This window comes from Rattus norvegicus, chromosome 2 (genome assembly GCF_036323735.1).
Source record: "Rattus norvegicus strain BN/NHsdMcwi chromosome 2, GRCr8, whole genome shotgun sequence".
Classification (NCBI taxonomy): domain Eukaryota; kingdom Metazoa; phylum Chordata; class Mammalia; order Rodentia; family Muridae; genus Rattus; species Rattus norvegicus.
Genome location: NC_086020.1, coordinates 170,986,995 through 170,991,388, shown reverse-complemented (window position 1 = coordinate 170,991,388; position 4,394 = coordinate 170,986,995). Strand labels below are relative to the sequence as shown.

Genomic DNA, 4,394 nt, shown 5'->3' with positions numbered 1-4,394 from the left:
GTAACCATGACTTCAAGACATGTTAGGATGTTTTCACCACCAAACAGAAATTATATGCTGATTACCGCTTACTTTCCAAAATCCCACAATTCTTCCAGCCCAGATGCCTCTAAGGTACCATCTGTCTCTGCATGTTTGCTCATTATGGATATTACACATTTGCAAAATCACACAATGCCAATTCTGTCAGTTAGCATAAGGTTGTCAGAATTGTTTGTGTTATAATGTTTAAGTACTGAACTCTTTTCTTCTTAGTAATAGTTGTTTTATGTATATAATGTATTTGGTTCAACTATCAGTTAACATTTTTTCTACTCTTGATTATTATGAAATACCTCACTCTGAATATTTAGAGTTAAGCTTTGTGTGAAGTTAACTTGTATTTCTCTCGAATATATGTCTAGTCTAGAATTTCTCAGTTACTGGTTAACACTAGGTAACTTTCCAAGGACCCCTTAGACAGCCCCCACATAGCCAGAACCACCTTATATTCCGCAAGCATTATGTGAGATCCCCAGCTTCATACCACCCAGTACCTGTTATTCTGTGTCTCTCATATGTCTTAGGTGTGAAGTGGCAGTATGCTTTTATCTTCAAATTTTCCTTTTGAGCTTTAAAAAAATGTCCTTCAGTTTTTTCTAAAGTTCTCCACTCTAGCAAGTAACTAAAATTCTATTTAAAAAAATGTCAACATATAGATTCTTTGTGTGTCCATTTTTATTATAGTTTTGCTTTGATTTATGATCTCTTTCTCAAATAACTAGTAATTTTGGAATGAAGTCTATATAATATTTAAAATATTCAGTGTTATGAATGAACTTTCCTGACAAGTGGTAAGATGCCAGTCATGTCATTGTACTTAAATATGTCATCTTTAGTGGGCTGTGGTGGTGCATACCTTTAACTCCAGCTCCTGGGAGACAAAGCTAGTAGTATCGGAGTTGAAAACCAGTTTAGGTTTGAGTTTCTGGTCAGTCTAGGCCATTTACTTGGATTGTACCTGGGGAAACCTAAAACATATTCAGTGAGATAGAGGGATAAATATACACATACCCCTCACATACAATATATGTTCATATGAATATATATGCATACATATATATGATCATATAAAACATGCATTGAGATGCATGAATATATACATAACCCCATACATATGCATATGTATGTTCATATGCATACATGCATATATATGATCATATAAAACATAAAATATATGCAGTGAGATAGATGGATGAATATATACATACCCCCCCCACACACATTACATATATATATATATATATATATATATTGAACTGAAAATTATTTATTTCAATGTATTCAAACCTCCACTGTATAGTTGATGAGAGCTTACCTTCCCTGGCTTATGTTTCTCTCTCTGAGGGACTATTTTGCTGGTTTAGTTTGCTTTGGTTTGGTTTGTTTATTTGTTTATTTGTTTATTTTTGCCAGATGCAGATGCCCTCCTCCTTGCTGTGCCCTTAAGACTAATTATTGTCTTCTCAAAATGAACAGACATTCTCCTTAGCTTCTAAGGCTGCAGTTGCTTGAATTTAGTGTCTAAAGGACCCCAAGAAGTACCATAGATTCACCCCTAGGACATTAAAGATGTTAAATTGTCGATCTGTTGATGGATGTAAATGTTATAGACTAACATATACTTAAAACCTATCCTGGTAAATGACAACTGTAAAAATGGAGGCAGAAACAAAGAGATTATGAGAATAGAATGTGATAATTGCCTCATAGATATTGTCTATGAGCAAAAAATGTTATTTTAAATTAGAAAGAATGGGTTGAAGTTTTAAATAAAAACAGGAGTCCCATGCCGCCTGGCCTCAGAGCTGGAGCACAGGCTGCCCTGCTATATCTTGGTAACCACCTCCCAGGCCTGTCACAGTTGGGCTCTGGTTCCTTGGCTAAGCCACCATGTCATAGAGCAGGGCCTGCAGGGCTCCTGGGTAGAACTGCAATTCAGCAGTGGGGATGGGAGCAGCATTCCAGCCTCTGTCCTTATTAATTGTGACACAGAAAAAAATACTGTTGGATGCCCAGCATGAATCTGGATAAAGCAGCTCCAAGAGTTTTCACTGTGACAGCCCACCTCACTCCCAGACACCACAGGATACCCACAGAGCTGAAACAGACACCCACAGCTTTGGCAAGAAAAACGGCACTCTGTGTGAGGAGGATTATATCCAGAGAAGAAGTTGAAAGTGTCTGGAAGAAAAACTCAGATTGGACATGGGATTGGTCAAGTCGGCCAGAAAATATTCCCAAGAAGTTCCTTTTTAAACACATGAAGCACAGCTACAATCAGCATGAGAACCACAAGCGTTAAAAGTGGGTATTTTCTCAGCAGACTTTCTGAAGATTTTCCTTCCTTCTTTGTTACTGTCTCATCTGCTGGCCATTGGCTTGGGGAATCTACATTGGATGGTGTCGGACAATTTCCACTAGCACCTTGTGATGAAGATTTGGATCTGACTTCTGTTCACACAATGAGAATTCATGTCTGAGGTGTGACTTCTGGTTGAAGAGCTAGCATGATCCTTGTGTGTCTGACTGTATTACGTGTGTTTACTTGTTCTGTAAACGCAGCGTTCCTGATTTAATGATGCAGAATAGACCCTTATCATGACCTATAATTATACCTATGGGATTAATTAATAAGCATGTCAGACTGATGTCTACTGCAGCATGTATTAGTAAATTTCTCTGGATATTAGATATAAATAGTATAAATAATTTTAATGTAGTAGCAATGGTGTATTTAGAAATGATCTGTAATTGTAAGACGGTTAAGACTTTTTACACTTCAAAAGAATGAGTAAGTGATATTAAAATTATTAAAAGGTTTTTCCCAAAGGAATATAGTGGCCTTATAATCCTATTACATAGTAGAAAATTAAAAGGTGTGGGTTATCTGTAAAGGGCTCTTACTTTATGAACTAAGTAGTGAGTAGAAGCTAAGGCTACCCACAAACCCCACTTTGCAGTCCCCCCTCTTCCTGCTTGCAAGATGAGGATTCCAGCCTTGCTGTCCACCATTACCTTGGGTGGTCAGTTTTATTGCAGGTACCTTTATCACTCTGCTGGATTAAATTCCACGGTTTGTACTAAATTTTCAGTGCTTTTAAAATCACCTGTATTGTAAGCAAATCTATCTACTTTAAAAGTCAGGAAATGAAAAACAAAATCTTGGCCAAATCTTTTGGAGAATGCTGGATTTGCATATGAATTAATGAGTATCCAAAGCTTCTGTTAAATCAGGAGTCCTCCCAGTCTTCTCTTTTCTATAGCATGGTTTTAAAGCCTGCCTCTTTGACATGCTGTATATATTCTGTTGTATTTGTTTCATTGTCTCACACTTAACTCGGGTCTGTTAAAATAAAAGTAACATTTTATCAGTCAAAACATAAAATAAAATAAGAAATTAAAAATAAAAAAACAGAACGAGTGACTTAGAAAAAGTTAGGGCTCGATGATGAACTCAACTTTGGTCCTTAAATAACTTCATGCTTTATTCTTTAAGATTGGCCATAAAAATTTTACTTAACACAGTGTCTGTGTGTGTGGGAGAGAAACAGAGAGACAGAGACAGAGGCAGAGTACAAATAGTTGGCTTATATTACCTTCGGTATCTACACAGAGTATCCTACACAGAGTCATGTGCCCGGAACCGCGGATGCTGAAACGCAATGAAGCAGCATTTCTTGATCTGGCACATGACTAGGCAGCTTTATCTGCTGTTCTTTATATTCCCTTCCAAGTTCAGATTTTTAGAATATAGCTTGTTATTAACTTAAGGTTTTGGCTGATTTTTACATGGAATACCCTTCCAATATGAGATTCGTAGTTTGGGCTTTGTATGGAAAATTTTATTCAATTACGATTCTGTACTTGTTCTGTTCCACTTTTTTTTCTCTTCATGAATTCCATTTGTATGTGTGTTCCACCATTTTCCCTCAGCCCTCTAACTAACTGTGTGTTCCACCATTTTCCCTCTCTGGTTCCTAAGCCTCTCTGATCATGACGTCAGCTACAGCTGGTAGATTTTGTTTCTTTTCTTTCCTTTTCATTTGTTTCTTATCTCACTGATTCTAGCAGCTTTTGTCCCTTCTACTTTAGTCTCCTAAATTTTTGTATTTTAGTTTTATTTGTTTTTTTCTAATATCCTTCCTTATTTTCTAATATCCATCCTTCTAATAGATGGGTAGCTATCCCATCTCTATACATTTTTTTAATTAACAAGCAGCCTTTATCAGTTTTGTGATTTTTAATTTCCTTTATATTTACATTTGAAATATTAAGTTAAAGCTTTTTTTCAGACTTAGTTTTGCAGTCTGTTATTTGTTGCTCAGTGTTTTAGATTACTTCCTGCTGTGGAA

At 36.3% G+C, this 4,394-nt stretch overlaps 1 pseudogene; it reads left to right on the top strand.

Moving 5' to 3' along the window:
- Positions 1 to 1,811: 1,811 nt before the first annotated feature.
- Positions 1,812 to 2,473, top strand: Bnip3-ps8 (BCL2 interacting protein 3, pseudogene 8; annotated as a pseudogene).
- The last annotated feature ends 1,921 nt before the right edge of the window (positions 2,474 to 4,394 follow it).